The sequence below is a fragment of the Balaenoptera borealis genome, assembly GCF_965194805.1.
Source record: "Balaenoptera borealis genome assembly, chromosome: 10".
Classification (NCBI taxonomy): domain Eukaryota; kingdom Metazoa; phylum Chordata; class Mammalia; order Artiodactyla; family Balaenopteridae; genus Balaenoptera; species Balaenoptera borealis.
In genome coordinates this window covers 10,840,778-10,860,837 of record NC_138874.1, presented here as the reverse complement: position 1 = coordinate 10,860,837, position 20,060 = coordinate 10,840,778, and the positions used below count along the sequence as shown (strand labels likewise).

Here is a 20,060-nt window from a genome sequence, read left to right as displayed (position 1 = left end):
AGCACACAGACTCCAGGGGAACACAGCTCCCATCTAAAGCGTTTTGCTTCTCTTCTCTCCATGGTTTCCATAACAACAGATCTCTCTCTCTCACACACACACACACACACACACACACACACACACACACACACGCTCAGCAGTAGAGTGTCAGTTCAACTAAGCATGTTTCCCAGCACTTGACACAATAAATTCCTCACCAGGCAGGGGAGATGTCTTCTTACCTGGAATCTCTGGGAGCCCCTGCCTCTAGAGGGCCACAGGGGCTGTGACACTAGAGCCCGTCCCAGGGGCCCTCCCTCTTCTCTCCCCAAGGGCAATCCTTCAGCAATCTGTTCCCCTCTCTCCAAGCACACCATCCTTGCCTTAAGATGCCCAGAGTACCCCAAGCCAAGAAGATAATTTCCTCCATCTTCTCTGATTCCAGGGTCCCTTATGACCCCTTCCCCCAACCCTCCCCCCCCCCCAAGTTTATAAGCAGCTCAAAAGAAAACACAACCAAGACTCTGCCTTTGACTGCCTGCAACACAGCAGCCAGATGAGTGAACCCACTGGGATTTGGATTTCATTAGTCAAACCCGGATCAGAGAGTTCTGGGTAAAAGTTTGTCAGGCTCAGGGAGACCTAGCCAAGACCCCGGGGGGAGGGAGGCTGCGTGTGGCTGCAGGGCCACTTCTGGAGGTCTGCATCAGAATGAGAAAAGGAAGCCTCCCCTCTGCAGTCTGCAGACCCAGGCTGTGTGGTCTTAAAGGCTCAGGATCCGTGAGGAGGCCCCAGGCCAAAATTTCAGGCTTGGGATTATGGACCCAAATGGGTAAGCTTCCATCATGATGAAAAATGTATAACGTTGAGTGGATGGTTTTTTGTTTGTTTTTGTCTTTAGAATATTGATAGGATCTAATACAGCTGTCTGGCGGTTTCAGAGGAGAGAGACATGCCTAGCATAGTTCTGGGCACCTAGTAGGAACTCAGCATCCGATCGCTGTTGATTTTTGCCCCTCTCTGCACAGTAAAAGGCCCAGCGCTGCCCAGTCTGGCCTGCCTCCTCCTGGGGAGCTGCTGCCTTTTGCAGGGAAAGCTGCCCTTCCCCCAGCTCAGTGGGCCGGGAGTGTTGGTTTTGCTCCTGTCACCTGTAACTGGGTCACGTCTTGCTTACCCGTCTTGTACCCGGCGGAAGAAATCAGATGAGAGTGTTGGTTGAGGGCTGGGTTAGGCAGCCCTGCTGCTCTTTTCTGGTGTGCTTTATGAGAGCGTAAGGCAATCCCGGCTTACGGCAGGGTTTCCGTGTCACCGAGAGTCCCCGGGGCTTTGTGACAGCCTCACATTGAGTCCAGACATGAGCAGCATCTCACGTTACCTAATCACATGGCGGCGACACCCCATCCCAAGGCCGCACGGGGCCTTTCCGTGGCGCGCTCCATCTGAGGAGCTCACAGGGCATAGAGAAAACCCTTTCTGTATTTGGGAAATATTATTACCTGGGTTTGACCGAGAGAGGTACCGAGACGTGAAGTGACCTGCTTTAAGACCACACAGTAAGAAGGGGTTGGGCTGAGCGTGTGGCCCAGGCAGCTGAGTGGAGCTCCTTGGCTGGGAGATGACACACAGAAAGCATCTTACACAGAGCCTGCCCTGGCCAGGCCCTGCGTGGACTTGCTAGGACACTGAACTCGATAACAAAGGCCAAGGCAGATGAAATTTTAAAGCATCAGCCTGAGGAACCATGTGCAGAGAACTGCCTTATCCTTGAGAAAGCAGAATGCGGGACACAGAATGCAGAGACGGAGCGTCAAGACGCCAGAACACAGGTTAGCAGCTATTTCTTCAGCCCTTACCGGGTGCCTGGTGGCAGGCCTCGTGGACTGACCCCCAGGCAGGACACTGCATCACCCCTGCTCCTATATGACAACATTATTTTTATTAATAATCATAGATGCAACAACAATAATAATGGTTAGAAAAGTGGAGAGTCTTTTTCTGACCTTGCTGCAGATGGTTATGACAATCAGAAAAATTTTAAAATACAGTAAATATTCTAGTACCGAACAAATGTAATGGATTAGTACCTATAATTACATTAATTACATTTTAGTTACATGAATATACTTTTTGGAAAAAAGGAAAAACACATAGTATTTCCATACCGGTCTATTGCAAAAATGAGTAATAACATTATAGTTTCTGGTTTTGATGTGTAAATTCTTTTTTGTTTTTTAAGATTTTTCTTTTTGATGTGGACCATTTATAAAGTCTTTATTGAATTCGTTACGATATTGCTTCTGTTTTGTGTTTTAGTTTTTTGGCTGCGAGGCATGTGGGATCTTAGTTCCCCAACCAGGGATCGAACCCATGCTCCCTGCATTGGAAGCACAGCGTCTTGACCACTGGACCACCAGGGAAGTCCCTGTAAATTCTTTAATTTGTCCATGCACTTGAAAAATTGCTCTTCAAGTTTTCATGCTTGGTGGGCAGGATGGCCAGATTCATCCATCTACCTTTACTCCTGGTTAATCAGAGAACACTGTCTATTAATTTTAATTTTGAAAAGTGTCTTTCCCATAAATCAAGAGATATAGAGTTATGAAAACTCTTAAAATACATATGGCAAAGAGTCACGAAAATTCAATTTTACCATAAATTGCCATACTGTCCATATCTTTGTATCTCCAAGATCCATTCTACTGTCTATCAAATGTCTCCAGACTTGAACATTTTTAAACACAAATAGAAACTCCAATTTGACAGAAGAGATTGGCAGAATTGAAGTGACTCAAGTTTCATATAAAGACACACAGGAAGAAACAATCACAGGATAAATATAGAGAAATAAAGAAAATTCAGAGCAAGGGGAAGAAGGAAATAAGAGGGGAAAGTCCAGCCAGGGAAGAAAAGTCACATTCAGTCTCAGGGCACTGATGTAGCTGCTAGCGTTGAACCATAAATTTCACTCTACACTCTGGGCTTCCTGGCAGCCAGAGAAAAACGGAGATGTAGCTGGTCATGGCATTCACATCGACAGAAAAGAAACCGCTGTGGGAGAGCCTTAAGAACAGCTCCTTGTGAACCTGTGCAAGAGATTCCATTCAGGGGCCAGCCAAGTCTACTGAGGGAGGTAAAGTATTCCAGGACAATTTGATTCTACTTTTGTTTCCCTCCCATACTGGTTTCAGACCAGGAAAGGAAGAACTTGGGAAAGAGGTAGCAGGGGCCCCAGAGGCCCTGTGAACAAACATTAGAAAGTGAGTAACCAAGAAAGATGAATTCTATTAAGACATTAGAAAATTTGTATTTAGCACATTTTAAAACTGAGGTTAGATAAATGGCAATGCTTAATCCAAAGGACTAGATCAATAATAATGAGGAAGATCAAGGAGAGCAGCAAGGATGGCTTCACATTGCCTTTGAACTCTGCGTTTCCCCTCCCCCAGCCGCTCCACCTGCCAGGAGGCAGCTTCAGCTCTGGGTCTGGGCGCGCAGGGACCTGCACCCAAATCCTGCCTCAGGGCATCTTCCCTGGTGGTAACGGCAGACTGACTCGTCACAGAATACCCTCCTGCCGAAAACACTGGAAAACATCGACAAGATGTATTTTTTCAATCTAGTTGAAGCCATCAAAAAATCATCAGGGCAGTGAGAAACTAAGGAGCTAAAAATCTCAGAAAGAAAGCATGAGCCGAGAGAGGAGTCCCAGCTGCTTTTCTCCTCTGCACTTGTCAATTCCCAAGCAGTGGCTGAGAAGTTGAGCTGAGCTTCTAGGCGTCTATGGGGCTGGGGTCACAAAAAAGGAATTCAGGGTCCAGCAAGGGGGGAGAGCCAAGTTAAATACCTCAGACTTTCAGTTGAAAGTCCCCAAAAAAGCATGATCCAGAAAGAGGTCAGCCTGCAGAAAGTCCAAATCATCTTTAAAAAGCTCAGTCCTTGATTAGATCAATGTGATGTAAAACAAAGCAATACATTTCTAAATAACCCATGAATCAACATAGAAATCACGATGGAAATTAGAAAATATTTTAATGAAAAGATAATACAGTAAGTCCCCTACATACGAACCTTCAAGTTGCTAACTTTCAAAGATGTGAACATGCCCCAGTATGCCAGCTGTTGTACTGTACTACTGTACCTTTCAAGGTACTGTACTGTAAGATTACAAATGTTTTCTTTATTTTTTGTGTTTGTTTTTTATGTATTATTTGGGTGAAAAGTATTATAAATCTATTACAGTACAGTACCATACAGCCGATTGTGTTAGTTGGGTACCTAGGCTAACTTTGTTGGACTTACGAACATGCTCTCAGAATGGAACTCGTTCATATGTAGGGGACTTACTGTAAAACTAAAACATCAAAACTTATGGGATGCACCCAAAGCACACTTAAGAGAAATTTGTAGCCTTAAATGCATCATTAGAGAAGAAGAAAGGATGAAGAAAAAATGAACCAAGTTCCTATCTTAAGATTTTACTAAAAGAACAACAAATTAAACCCTAAGGTAATACAAGGATGGAAATAGTCAACAGCAGGAATGAATGAAGTAGAAAACACTAATGCAACAAAGAAAAACAACAAAGCCAAAAATTGTCTTTTAAAAAGACTAATGAAATTGATAAGCTCCTGACAAGACTAATTTCTTTAAAAAAGGATGAGGAACAAATAATCAATATCAGGAATGAAAAAGAAGACATCACACTATAGCCTACAGCTATTAAATAAGAGGCTGTTCTGAACCAATTTATAGTCTTATATCTTTTAAATAAATGAAATCCATAATAAAAAATCTTTCTACAAAGAAAACTCCAGGACCAGATGGCTTCACCAGTGAATTCTTCCAAATACTTAAGGACAAAATGACATTCATCTTACACAAACTCTTTCAAAGAATAGAAAACAAGTGACCTCTCAACTCATTTTTGAGAGCAATATCAACTCAATATCAAAGTCTGACTGGGAAAGAAAATGACAGGCCATTTCTTTCTCCTGAACATGAATGCTAATACTAAACAAAATATTATCAAATTGGCTTCAACAATGTATGAAAAAGATAATACATCACAACCAAGATAGGTTTTATTTCAGGAATGCAAGATTGTCTCAATGTTCAAAAATCAATTAATATAATTTACTATAGTAACAGAATAAGGAAGAAAATCATTGATCAACTCAATAGATTCTGAAAAAATCATTTGCTAAAATTAATCTCAGTAACAGTAAAAGGAAAAAAGAACTCTCTTAAGAAACTAGGAATAGAAAGGTGATACCTTAATAGGATGGAGAAGCTACAAAAATATTTCTAGTAAATATCATACTTAATGTTCAGATATTGATACCTTTTCCCAGTATTGAGAATAAAAGGAGGATCCCTGTCTTCATTTCTATTCATTATTGAACTGGGGGTCCTAGCCTTTGCAATAAAGCAAGGCAAAGAAATAAAATTTTAAGAATTGGAAAGAAAAAAAATAAAATTGACATCATTTATAGACTACATGATTACATATGTAGAAAATAAAAAATAGTTTGTAGAAAAACTGTCAGAATTAGTAAGTAAATAAAACAAAGTTGTTCGATAAAAAAAGTCAACCTTGCTTGATTTACTTATTAATTCTGACAGTTTTTCCATAAACTGTTTTGTATTTTCTACATACGTAGTCATGTAGTCTCTATTTTTATACAACAGAAACAAAAAGCAGAATCCAAAAAAGAAAACATCGATAAATTAGACTATATTAAAATTTGGATCTTCTTTTCATCAAAAAAATTAAGAATGAGAAGGGGAGCCACAGAGAAGAAGATAATTGTAATTCATATGACTGACAAAAAACTCATATCCAGAAAACACAAAAAACTCCTACGTATCACCAAGAAAGACACACAAACCAATAGAAAAATGGGAAAAAGACCCACACAGGCCAGTAGATATCCAAATGACCAATAACATTTGAAAATGTATTCAATTATATTAGTCATCAGGGAAACGCAAGGTAAAATACACTCATCAGAATGGCAAAAATAAAAAAGACCAACAATGTCAAGTGCTGGTGAGAATGTAGATTCCCCACCCCACCCCCCAAAAAAAATCTCATAGCTATTAGGGGTTGGCCAAAAAGTTCGTTCAGGTTTTTCCGGAAAGATGTTAGGGAAAAACTCAAACGAACTTTTTGGCCAACCCAGTATTTGTTAGGAGTATGAACTTGTACAGCCACATTGCAAAACTATCAGTATCTACTAAAGCTGAACATATGCACACACTATGACCCAGCAATTCCATTCCTTGGTATATACCACACAGAAATGTATACACCAAAATACATATACAAGAATGTTCCAAGCAGCATTATTTGTAATAGGTCCAAATTAAAATCTACCCAATGACCAGCAGCAGATGAATGTATAAATAAATTGTGGTAGATGTATACTAAGGAAATTTTTACAGCATTAAAAATGAGAAAACTACTTGCATCCTTAACAACATTAGATCAACTTTACCAACATAATACTGAGTTGGGGTGGGGGGAATCCAGATAAAAAGAATGCATGATGTACAATTCCATTTTCACAAAATCAACAGACAAGCAATCTAATCTTTGGTGACAAAAATGGTTGCCATCGGGGAAGAGGTGATTATTGGAGAGGGCGTGGAGGGATTTCTCTGACGCTGGTAATATTCTAACTCCTGTTTTGGATGATGGTTACACGGGTGAGTTCACATTTGTGATAATCCATTAAGTAGCACACTACAGCTTTCTTTATGTCCATTCTACTTCAATCTTAAAAAGTTTATTTACTAGCTAGCTGTGTGACAGTGGGAAGTTACTTAACTATGCTGAGTTTGTCCTCATCCATAAAATGGGTATAATAACAACCACCTCAAAGGATTGCTCTGAGATACAAATGAAATAATGTGTGTGAAAAGGACAGCAGAGATGGACTTCCCTGGTGGCGCAGTGGTAAAGAATCCACCTGCCAATGCAGGGGACACAGGTTCGAGCCCTGGTCCAGGAAGATCTCACATGCCACGGAGCAACTAAGCCCGCGAGCCACAGCTACTGAGCCTGCCAGCCACAACTACTGAAGCCCGCGTGCCTAGAGCCCGTGCTCCGCAGCAAGAAGAGCCACCGCAATGAGAAGCCCGCGCACTGCAGTGAAGAGTAGCCCCCGCTCACCGCAACTAGAGAAAGCCCGTGCGCAGCAACAAAGACCCAACGCAGCCAAAAATAAATAAATAAATTTATAAAGAAAACAAAAAGAGACAGCAGAGGATGGCTGAATAAATGGTAGCTGCTTTGTTATCACTCTAAAGGATTTCAGCTCTTTCATTGTTTACTTCTGGGATTATCTGGGCTTGGCTGCTTGCGAGAGCAGCCAGTTGCCTTCTTGGGCACACTATTCAGCAGCAAACCTGGGAATTTTCGAGGTTAGTGGTCCTCACGCCTCAGAGGGATTAGCTGCTGGGGGGTGTGGTCGCGATGAAGATGCAGATGCAGCTTCTGTCGTCCCAGACAAGCTCATGCCTCTGACTTCCCCACAGGAGACCCAGAGCCAGGTCCCCAGGAGGACCCGAGACGGGGAAATGTAGTCATTGGATCCAGAGGAGGTCGGCAGAGCTGGGACTTTAATGAAAAAGGGATGGGGGGCAGGCAGCAGCCCTTGCAGACTGTCAGTCCCCGAGAAGGGAGAGTCCAAGGGAAACCCTAGCTGGGACTCTGGGTGACGGGGGATTCATAGGGAATGGCTCACTGGGGCACCTGGATAATAATGTGGGTGCCGTGACGGCCTGGCGCATACAGACCTCTCATCCTGCGTATGAAGAGGGATCTGCAGACTCGGCTGTTTTCTGGAAGTCATCATGAAATACGGACCACAGCTGCTTTTTGCCAATTCCCATTTTCTAAAAGGCTTGGTTGTGGTTTGTGCCTTTTGGGGACAGACCCCCACCCCCTCTGAGACCTGGCTTTGTCAAGTTGCTTCTCCACTTTGAGAGGCGACACCTTCAAACCCAGAGTTTAACTAAATCTTTCCTGATTAGAAAAAAAATAGCTGGGGGGGGGGTCTGGCTAAAAACGCCGATTCCTTGGCCTCAACCCAGATCCGCTGAATAACATCTTTAAGGAGAGGGGCCTTGGAATCTGTAGTTGTAAAAAGAACCCCAAGGGATTCTGATGATCATTCAAATTGGGAAAACCATCCTTCAACGTGGTCGCATCTCTGGTAACTCTTCCCACTTGGGATAACCCCACTTTTTTACCCAAGTTTCTCTTTTTCTATGGGATAAGCTGTCCTAATGGTAGTTCCAAGCTCCATCCACCCCAAGTTATCAAGCCCCTACTTTGTTCAGGCCCAGAGCCTGGAAATTTGTAGCCATGGGCCCTACCTACCTGCACATGATGCTGAGACAATGTCCTCTACCGCAGCTTCACACCCCTATCTGGGGGAAATCCAGCTAAATGACATATTATGCAATTCAAACTGAAATGGATTTTTTTGGAGAATTTTGGAATGATTGGTAACACCATGAGGTAACTCAAAGCCATCCTGCAAAATCACTGCACACTTCCACAGTAGTATCTTGAGAGTTACAAACTAAAATAACACTATCTGCCAGGTAAGAGTACTTTTCCTAGTCAGTATTTCTCAATAATTACTTGTGCAGGAGCTACTGCTCAGAATTAAGAGTTAGAATATCTGATGGGGTACATATGTACACAATAGAATACTACTCAGCCATAAAAAAGAACGAAATAATGCCATTTGCAGCAACATGGATGGACTTAGAGATCATCATACTAAGTGAACTAAGTCAGACTGAGAAAGACGAATATCATATGATATCGCTTATATGTGGAATCTAAAAAAGAAATGATACAAATAAACTTATTTACAAAACAGAAACAGACTCACAGACATAAAACACAAACTTATGGTTACCAAAGGGGTAAGGAGGAAGAGGGATAAATTAGATAAATTAGGAGTTTGGGATAAACATATACACAATACTATATATAAAATAAACAACAAGGTTCTACTGTATAACACAGGGAACTATATGCAATATCCTGCAATAAACCATAATGGAAAAGAATGTGAAAGAGAATATGTATATATAAAATTGAATCACTTTGCTGTACACCAGAAACTAAAACAACATCGTAAATCAACTATATTTCAATTTAAAAAAAGAATTAGAATATGTGTCTTAGTCTAAGTTCTGATATCGATGAGCCGCGGGAGATGGCTCTATCTCATTGGGTTTCTTCATCTTTTGGATGCAAAGGTGAGAAGGGTTTACCTGATTTCCAGAGTTCTTATCATCAATTGGGGCCAGAGAAAGGGCCCAGCACATAGATGACAAAGGTTGCATTGAATGAAGGAAAAAATGAACAAATAAGTGAGTGAGTGAATAAATGGTGCTACACTTAGTTATTTATTAAGAATAACTAAGAACAAATGTTAGATCTTTTAAAAAAATAAACCCCATAAGGTATGAGGCTGAGGTTCTCTGAAGTGGTGCCTAATTTGGAGATGAAGTCCTGCCAGGAGAATGTTCTTCTCTGCCGGTGTCTGTGCTGACCCTCTGTGCAATCTGCTGGTTGCCCGAAAAGACACATTGGCTATCTCCACTTGGGCTTCTACTTCTTTTGTCTCTCAGCACATTGTTGCATTGGGACTGCCAGGGACCAGAATTTGGTGACAGCTTTCAGGTTTGGTTTGCCAATGACAACGTTTGGCTGAGTGTGGGGTTTCCGTGGTGTAGCTGGCCCACGGCCTTGAATTTCTTCCGGATTCAGTGGGCCCACTGCATTACCCAAATGGCCTCTTGCAAATGGTGTCTCAGAAATGAGAAGGCACGCGTGTGTGAGTGTGTAAATGTGCACGCACGTGCACATAGAGAAGACGGTCCTTGAACACCCAACCTCTCAGATGCCTGGCCTTGAAAATGATACTAGAGCTTCCTCGTCACCATCTGCAAACATGCCTTGTCATTATTGGCAAAGCACCGTTCTACAGGACAATGAGATATGGTACCTTCCATAAGTTTACAGTCTAAGTTAGATAAAATGTATATACATGGTTAATCAACCCTATCCAATTAATATCCATCAGGTTTCTAGGTTGCATGCCTTAGAAACCAACTCTGGATAACTTAAGCAGAAAATGGAATTGTTGGGGAGGTTAAAGGAGCAGCCTTAGTAAATGGTCTTCAACCAAGGGATCCAGGAAGTAGAGACAAACTTATGCCATCAATGGACACAGCTGTGATTACTGGGCTGTCCCCACCACTCTGGCCACTCTCAGTTCTAATCTCATCATCTTTGCATTGTTAGCTTATTCACTGAATAAATAATCTAGGAGGAGGCTGGCACTGTTCTAGAACAGGAGATTCAGGCATGAACCCAAAAGACAAACTGTCTGCCTTCACGGAGCTGGCATCCTAGTGGGGTCATCTCGCACTCACTCAGGTTGGGCCAAGCTTAGTCCTATGCTTTTGCCCAGGCTGCTCTGTGCCCCACAGTGAATTCCTTCAAGGAAGAGGATGTAGATACTGGGCAGTTTAAAAACGACAGTTTTGGGGACTTCCCTGGTGGCGCAGTGGTTAAGAATCTGCCTGCCAATGCAGGGGGCACGGGTTCGAGCCCTGGTCCGGGAAGATCCCACATGCCGCGGAGCAACTAAGCCCGTGCGCCACAACTACTGAGCCTGTGCTCTAGAGTCCGCGAACCACAACTACTGAGCCCACGAGCCACAACTACTGAAGCCCACGCGCCTAGAGCCCGTGCTCCACAGCAAGAGAAGCCACCGCAATGAGAGGCCCACACACCGCAACAAAGAGCAGCCCCCGCTCGCCACAACCAGAGAAAGACTGCGCGCAGCAACGAAGACGCAACGCAGCCAAAAATGAATAAATAAATACATTTATTTTTAAAAAAATAAATAAAAATGACAGATTCCTACTACAACATAAGTTCCAATCAAAGTCTAGACAATGAATGGAGAGGTGTTCAGAGGAGGTCAAACTCTCTTCTGGGTGGGGAAGAGAATGTGCCTTGGAGAAATTAATCATTTGGGGGGAAGCCGTGTGTCTCAGGGCCCAATTGAGAAAGTGTGCTCCAAGCTCACTGGATTAGAAGAATTTCACAGAATGAGACTTTGTTCAGAAAGATCTAGAACAAAAAGCCCATCCTTGAAGGACTGGGAAGGAGAGTGTTTTGCCAGCAGGGCCTTGAGACCATGGAGTTGAAAGAGCAATTTTAAGTAGATGCAAAGGAACTGTCCAATTGCTTCCTCCTCCCAGCCCCAAAGTAGCCAGTGTAAGCCCCCGTTGGATGCAGAGGCCACACTGGAGCCAAATGACCATCATGGTAGTGACAGTGACCGTGGAGATTCTGGACTCTGAGAGCAGAAATTAGTCTGCAAAAGAATTCCTTGCCCTTCAACAAGAAAGGGACATAATGCCATCAGAAAAAGAGAGGCAGAGCCCAAAAATTTAAGTACATCTTTGTGTCAATTTGTTCTTCTTGCAAAATGGAGATACTAGACCCTTTCTTGCCAAAAGCAAATGGATGTTGATGATAAACTGAGAGTAATATAGTGAAGAGGATACAGGATATGAGACGCCATGGGAGCTGGTCTTACATCCAAGATTTACGAGCTGTGTGACCTTGGGCAAGTCACTCAGTTTTTCTGAATCTGTTTGCACATCAACAATATAAGCATAGTAATTCTTGACAGGTGTGTAAAGGATAAACAAATAAGATAATGTATGTGAAAGTCTTTTAGAAGTATTATCCTTTAATAAATACCTATGGCTCTTATCAGTAAACTACCATGAAGAGTTTTGAAGATGTTTATTAAATAACTGATTCCCACTGTTCCTTCCCTTGCATTACACTTAGGCTGCCGGCCTGCCCTGCAAAGCACCTGCGCGCCTCCAAAATAAGCCAGTGGCCAGAAGGCACTGGAACCCTTTGAGCCACATGTTCCCCGAGCGGGCATGGGAGTGATAAATCTTGTGTACTGACCCAGGAAGAAGCCTCGACAACAAAGCCCAATTTATTATCTTAATAAATCACAAATTGTTCCTGCAGCAAATTCCTAAGACTGTGCAAAACATCACAGACTCTAGGAAGAAAAAAGGAGAGCCTGGCTGGACGGGAGCTGAGCTGGGCCCATCAGGCCCAGGCAAAGTCAGAGTGCGCCCAGCTGACCCCATGAAACAGTCCCTATGAAATGCAGATGTTTGGTAGGAGTGGGCTGTTTTCCCCCCATAATTTAAAAGCCATCCATGTCTGCTACTAATGTACAGACGCTTGCCTCCGCAGACTGGCTCAGTGGGTTAGAGAAGGTGTTTCGGGGTGTTTGGGTACCAGTGCATCACGGTGGCTTCATTTTTTCACATCAGCCATTCTCCTGCACTCCTGCAAAGTACTGCCTGCATAGTCCGTATTTAATGTCTAAATGAAAGCGAACTAAAATGAATTTTGTTTAGGGAATTCCACAGCTCCCTCTTGAGATAAGTGGAAACACCCTGGGGTGATATAAAATTGAGGTTGGGAATTGCTGTGTTGGAGTGCCATGCTAATGAGGTGAAGGTCAGGGGTTCAATCCCCATGTGAAGGGAGCAGTTAATTTCACTCCATCTCATGGCCTCAGATTCCACCCTTAACCCTGGCCATCTGCCTCGAAGATGAGCCACTGGTCCCCAGCAGGACGGAATGAGATAGAAGGGCCAGATCCATGCAAATCCATCAACCCTGTAGAAAGACAACCCAAAGCATGACCCGTGCGTAATGTGCCAGGATCTTTAATTTTGCAGATGAGAGCACTATTACATTATTACTTTATGTTAGAGTGTAAACACGTGAAAATATGGAAGGGTCCAATGAATCAGATGTCATGGGGCCCATGATGTCTGAGGCATGACTCTTCGTTCCCAAGAGTTTAGCTAACTTGTTAGGGAGACAGCTTAATAAATGTGATGTATGTATGATGGTCACACAGCCGATTTTTATTTATCCTTAAGAGGGGGAGAAGAGGTGTGGATATCTACAAACAAAAGGTAATACAAATATCACTCATCTTTAGTTTGGAATCGATGATACAATTTAGGGACAACAGACTGCCCTTCTCAATTATGTTTTCCTTTAGCTAATAGTAATATTAGTTTGCATTCACTGGACATGCTCATCAATGGCAAGAAAAAAGAGCCCAAATGCTCAGCTGGATGAGGAAAGGGCATTTATCCCAGAGAAATGAAAACTCATCTTCACACAAAAACCTGTACATGAATGTTTATAGCAGCTTCATTTGTAATCATCCCAAACTGGAAACAACCAGATGTCAAGGTGACTGGTTTAACAGACTGTGGTACATCTGTATCATGGCATATTACTCAGCCATAAAAAGGAAAAACTATCTTTTTATATATATTTTACTGAAGTATAGTTGATTTACAGTGTTGTGTTAATTTCTGCTGCACAGCAAAGTGATTCAGTTATACATACATATATTCTTTTTCATATTCTTTCCCATTATGGTTTATCACAGGATATTGAATATAGTCCCCTGTGTCACACAGTAGGACCTTATTGTTTATCCATCCTATATAAGCTAGTTTGCATCTGCTAACCCCAAACTCCCAATCAGATGGAACAAACTGTTGACACATGGAGCAACTTGGTTGAATCTCCAGATAATTATGCTGAGTGAAAAAGTCAAGGTTACACACCATATGGCTCATTTTTAATAAAATTCCTGAAATGACAAAATCATAGATGTGGAGAGCAGGTTAGCAGTTGTCGGGAGTTAAAGATGGGGGGTGGCTGGGTGTGAGTAAAAGGAGTATCGCTTATATGTGGAATCTAAAAAAAAAATGATACAAAGGAACTTATATACAAAACAGAAATAGACCCACAGACATAGAAAACAAACCTGTGGTTACCATAGGGGAAAGTAGGGGGAGGGATAAGTTAGGAGTTTGGGATTAATAGATACACACTATTCTACATAAAATAGATAAACAACGAGGACCTACTGTATAGCACAGGGAACTCTACTCAGTATTTTGTAATAACCTATATGGGAAAAGAATCTGAAAAAGAATGTGTATATATACATATATATATATAACTGAATCTCTTTACCATACACCTGAAACTAACACAACATTGTAAATCAACTATACTTCAATAAAAAATAATTTTTTTTACAAAAGGAAGTAGGTGTGGCTATAAAAGACCAACATGAGACACATTCGTAGTGATGGAAACATTCCCTGTCTTGACTGACTCAGTGTCAATATCCTGGTTGTGATATTGTATGATAATTGCGTAGGTGTTACCAACGGGGGAAGCTGAGTACAAGGTACACAGATCTCTCTGTATTATTTCTTACAACTGCATGTGAATCTACAATAATCTCAAAATGAAAAGTTTAATTAAAAATAAAAGTCACCCGTCATCTGTCTAGGATGGAGGGCGGTGTTACGCGCCCCGAGACTCAGACCTGCTGGGAATGTCACAGTCTGGCCTTACTCTCATCCTCAGTAACATGCTCCCTCTCGTATTCCTCAGATAGAAACAGCATGCACCTAGGAGGAGGCAGGCTGGGCCGGGAATTGCACGGAAGAGTCAGGACTCCAGGTGATGGGACTGGTCAGCGTGGAGACTCCTGGCAGCGTGACAGCCATGAGGGTATGAATTTAGGGCAAGGAGCTGCGCTATGGTGCTGGGAATCAGCAGAGAGACCAGAGGACTGGATTCGGGGATGGACCAGCAAACAAGGAAATCATCAAGAGTCTAAAAGTATTTTTCACCAGTAATAAGGGCTGGGGCCACATAACAAGGGTAGCGTTAAGGTCCTACTAGGCGAGAAAGACACTCGTGTGTCTCCTCCTTTGTTCAAGAAATATTTAGTGAGAAACTCCCAGAAGCCAGGCACCAAGGTAAGTGACCAGGACACAGACCTGGTCACTGGAGCTCACTGTCTAACGAAGGAAACAGAGTAGCAAGGATGCTTGAACGCACTTTGGAGGGAGACCCATTCCTGATAAGGCAAGGAAGTGACATGGAAGCAAGATGTGACAGATTAAGTGTGGGATGGGGGTGGGCAGCAGGATTCATGCAGAGGGGACAGGATCGCACGGCCCTGAGGGTAAAGCACTATCACCACAGGCTGGGTTAGTCTGCAGAGGCTGAAAAGGTTACTCGTGGTCTCTCTAATCTGGGCATCGGGATATATGGCTGGTGTTCATGGGCTGGCCCAGTCAGAAGTAAAGGCTCGAGGCAGGAAAATCCTGCAGAACAGGCAATTAGTGACCACACTCAATCAGTGGATCGAGAAGAACCTCAGGCCGAGAGAGGCCAGAACTCTGGATTGCTGCCCCCTGGGAAGGTCAGAGCTTTGAAAAATCTATAAGGCCCTAGTGGATGCTTTGATCCTCACGGCTCCAGGTGTACCTGATGGGCCTCCTAGCTCTGCTGGAACTCTCTGACTGTCAAATGGGCCTCCCGCATGGATGAGACACCATCTCTATGGAGCTGAGAAGTCATGTGGACCCCGGGGAGTGAGGAGTCACATGAATCCTCAGCAGAAAGGAAGGTGACATCTTCTAGCTTGATTAGAGGTTCATACTCCCAAAGAGTCCTTCAGCTGGACGGGGGCTCTTTGACTTTTCATGTCCTGGGGACGTTCCATACTTGGCCCGTGAGAGAGAGGCCATTGTTGTCCAAGTGAGCAATGGGTCAAGAGCCTCCCAGTCTTTGGAAAGCAGAAGTCAGGATGCTGGAATAGAACAATAACTCCTTCATACTTTCAACAACTATTTATTGAGCATATACTATATGCCAGGCCCTAGTGCCAGCCCCAGTGACCCAATAGTGAGCAAACCATGCTTTCTGTCCCCAGGGAACCTACAATCCACTGCGTCAGTCAAAGAGAAGGTAGCTTCATCAAACTCTCAAAATAACAGGGTTTAAATAAGCTGGAACTTCGTGTCTCTCTCACACATCGGTGTAAGTGTAAAGCAGTCCAGAGTTCTTAAGCCAAGACACGGGTGCCTTCCATCTTGTGGCTCTGTCATCTCAAGGATGTTGCCCTCATCCATTGAGTCCAAGATGGTTCACCACTAGGTCCACATTTCGACAAGCTGGAAGGAAGTGGTAGGTAGAAGAATGAGAGGCACAAACCTCTTCCCTGAAAGGCCCAGAAGTTGCACACGCTGCTTTAACATGAACTCTATTTACAGGAATTAATCCTATGACCCTATCATGATGCAAGGGATCCTAGGAAGTGGGGTCTTTAACTAGACAGCCGTGTGCCCAGCCCACTTTCGGTTATCGTGGAAGAAGGTGAGCGTGGATATGGGGGGTAAGAAGTCATCTCTAATTGAGCAGGGAGGTGAGTAGCAAGAGGACACACCTCTCCCGGAACAAAAGCAAATGAATGGTCCAAAGCTGGGCAGAAAAGGAAAAATCTACAAGTGCACAGGACCTAAAGGGCAGGGAGAAAGGGCAGTAGCAAAACACAAAGGGAACACTGACGTTCACACAAAGCTTCAGAATACCTAGGAATGTCATCTGTATTTCCTTCGGAGGCAGGCATCACCCCACACACTACTACAGGAGGGAAAGGGGTGAAGGGAGTGCAGCCTGAGGCAGATCTGATGAAGTGAGCTTCTCAAGGGTGGATGCTTTTGGTTCCAGAACTGTCCATCATGAAAAGGCATCAAGAGGACTAATGGTGCTGCCCGTTAGTGGTGCCAACCCGTTGCCTTGCCAACCATCCTGATGGCCACAATGATGCTGGTGGTGATGGCAATATTGATGCTTTGTTTCACTGGAGCAGCAGTGAATTCCCTTAGCATCCTTGAGGAAAGGACCAGTGAAGTAGAAATCTTAATTGGAGCTATGCTGGTAAGCAAGGGAGAAATCCACATTTGTGGGCATCCTAAGCCCTTCCTCTGTAGAATAGGAGCTAGACCAATAAAAAGTCTCCCAGTGGTGGACAAGTCCAGACTCCTAAGATGTGCTCACCACCCCTCACCACCCATCACCCCTCCCCAGCGTGTTTCAGATGTATCGTGCTTTTCATAGTTTCACGTAAAATGCACAAGATGAGTTGAGAATAGCTTCCAGTGATTGCACCCTACTACGTGCCAGGCCCGGAGCTCAGCATTCAACAGCATTTACGTGGGTTTTCCACTTTACAAAATGCTTTTGCAGTATATTAACTGGGTCCTTTCTCTGTGAAGTAAGTGTAGTGGGAATCAGAGTTATTCCCATTGAACAGATGAACAAAATGTGATCCATGATGTACCTAAGATCACGTGGCCAATCCAGAGCCAAGCCTGGCCCAGAATCCCTCCTCTCCGGTGGTCACTTCCACCGAACCCACCCTTGTTCAGGCCACCTTATTTGGGGATTTCTCCTCCAGTACCATGCGCTGGGCTGTGCAGTAATGTTCTAATATAGGTCAAATCCCAGGGCAGGTAAACTCCACGCGCTATCTGTAAACCCTAAATTATAAAACAGAGGAATTAGAGAGTCACGGTTCTCTTTTAAAAAGGGGGAGGTTTGCAAAAGTCTTCCTTGAAGGTCTTCTAGGGCAATTATGATATAACAGCCTCTGGAATAATTCCTTTTCCATTCCACTCTCAGGAAGGCACCCGCTTCGGGGCGGGAAGCCCGTCAGTTCAAGAACTTGAAGGGAGTCCTGCAGGGCCTGGGGAGCGCAGGGGTGGTTTAGGGAAACCCAATGTTAAGTAACTAGACTGTGGGCTGGGGCTTGCGATTTTTTTTTTTTTTTTTTTTTTTTTTTTTTTTCAGTTTTTAGCCTCCATCATCCATCAAGTTCTGAGGGACCAAGCAGTGCACAGTATGTTGCGTCTACCGTGAGATTCAGCCCGCACGGAGCCGGGCTGAATCTCAGTCCTCATCTTATGTGACCTCCTGGCGTCATCTGAGCCAGCTGGTCACCCCTTCCTCTTGAAATAGCTCCTCTCCCCCTTCCCCGCCCCCTCCTTCCTCACCTCCTTCTTCTCCTGGTTACAGCGCACCTGCTGGGTTTTCCTCCTGCCTTGATGATCTCCTCCAGGGTCCTGACTGTCAACACCTTTCTTCCATTGATGATACCAAAGTCATATCTCCAGCCCAGATCTCCCCCCTCAATCCCAGACTCAGAGACCCAACCGTCTTGAACGTCTGATTGGCATCTCCAGCGTAACCTGTCCAAAAGAGCTCCTCATTTTCTCTCTCAGACCCGGTTCCCCCAATCACCCCAAATCAGGGAACAGCAGCTTCATTTTCCCAGTTGCTCAGGACAACTCTTTCTCTGGCACCTTAGATCCCATCTGTCAGGAGGTCCTACCGGCTCCCTGTTGAGAATATCCAGAGCCTGACCTTGCTTCAGCCCCGAAGCAAGCCACCGTCCCCCTCCCCCGGGTTATTTCCACAGCCTCCTAATCAGTCTCCTTGCCTCCAGCCTTGTCCCCTCCGTGTGGTCTCAGTCCAACAGCCAGAAGGACACTGTTAAAACCTAAACTGGATTGGGTCACTTCGCTGCTCCAAACCCTGCTGCAGCTCCCACGTCCCTCAGAGAACAGCAAAGTCCTCGGGACAGCCTCCAGGGCACACGGCGATCTGTCCCCACACACCGACTACTGTCACTTCATCTCATCTCCCCCTGATCCCCTGACCCTGCAGCACTGACCCTGCTATGCCTAGAACACACTGGGCACACCTGTGCTTCGGGGCCTTGGAATTCACTCTTCCCTCCAGCTGGGACCCTGCCCTCTCTGCTAGTTCTCCCCCCATCCTTCAATAGCACCTACCCTGCAATGTCTTTATAAGGATTAGAAAGAGCAAGTGCAATAAATAAATTAATCAAAATCTTTAAAAAAAGAAAGTGCATGCGCAAAACTAAATAAATACAAATTAAAATAAAAAAGAGCATGTGCAAAAAATTAAAATTTAAAAAAGAAAGAGCATGTGCCAAAAATAAATTAATTAATTAAAAGTAAAAGTAAAAAAAAAAAAAGAGAGAGAAAGCGCATGTGCAAAAAGCCAGCCCAGGTATATATGTCCATGCCACTCTCTCACCCTGTCACATCTTACCCCTCCCCCTCCCCATATCCTCAAGTCCATTCTCTAGTAGGTCTGTGTCTTTATATACACTACCAAATGTCAAATAGATAGCTAGTGGGAAGCAGCCGCATAGCACAGGGAGATCAGCTCGGTGCTTTGTGACCACCTAGAGGGGTGGGATAGGGAGGGTGGGAGGGAGACGCAAGAGGGAGGGGATATGGGGACATATGTATATGTATAACTGATTCACTTTGTTATACAGCAGAAACTAACACACAAAGCAATTATACTCCAATAAAGATGTTTAAAAAAAAAAAAAAAAAAAGCCAGTGCAGGGCCTGGCATGGGGTAATTCGCTGCTATTATTATTGCTGTTTCAGAGGAAAATAGGAAAATCTAACCCAGTAGACCTCCACACCCTGTTGACCTGGCTGACCTCCAGATTGGCTATCGGCGCTCCGTGCCACGGGAGGCGATGCGAGCTAGTGCAGGGTCTCCATCACCGCTCTGCTCAACAACTTCATTGTCAACCATCCACCGTGCAGTCAACAGTATTTATGGATATTTGGGGTATGGCAGGAGCTGGGGAATCCAAAGAAAAATAAGCCTTTGGCCTCTCTCCTCACGGAGCTTGCTGTCCTTCACAGGGGACAAGCAGGGAGACGACTGATGTCAGAGGGGGTGGTAAGTTCTAGGAAGTTCTGGGGTCGATCTGTTGCCTGCCCAGCACCTCCTGCTCCCTGCCATCCCACACCCTCGCACACGCACATTGCGCCCAAGGTTCCAGACGGTCACAAGCAAGAGCAAAACCGAGCGCTCGGCACATCCAGTTCTGCTAACTCTGGAGCAGCCGCAGTAACACCAACTCCTGAGGATTCCTCCTGGGGCCCAGGGGTGAGTATCTCCACCTCAGCTTCGTCATACTGGCTGCAGTCTGGTACTCAGGTAAGCTGGTCCACCACAGGATGCAGGGCAGTGAGGAGAGAGGCCA

At 44.3% G+C, this 20,060-nt stretch overlaps 1 protein-coding gene across 5 annotated transcripts in view; it reads right to left on the bottom strand.

The window, feature by feature from the left end:
• The window catches only part of LOC309635882 (uncharacterized protein), a 277,308-nt gene that overhangs the window by 46,748 nt on the left and 210,500 nt on the right, over positions 1 to 20,060 (bottom strand). The window contains exon 1 of one of the 5 annotated variants that reach the window (XR_014249080.1): positions 1,157 to 15,120. The exons of the other annotated variants lie outside the window; for them this stretch is intronic. The gene's annotated coding sequence lies outside the window, so the exon portion shown is untranslated. Of the gene's footprint in view, positions 1 to 1,156; positions 15,121 to 20,060 lie in introns of those variants that run through there. 5 annotated transcript variants of the gene reach the window in all.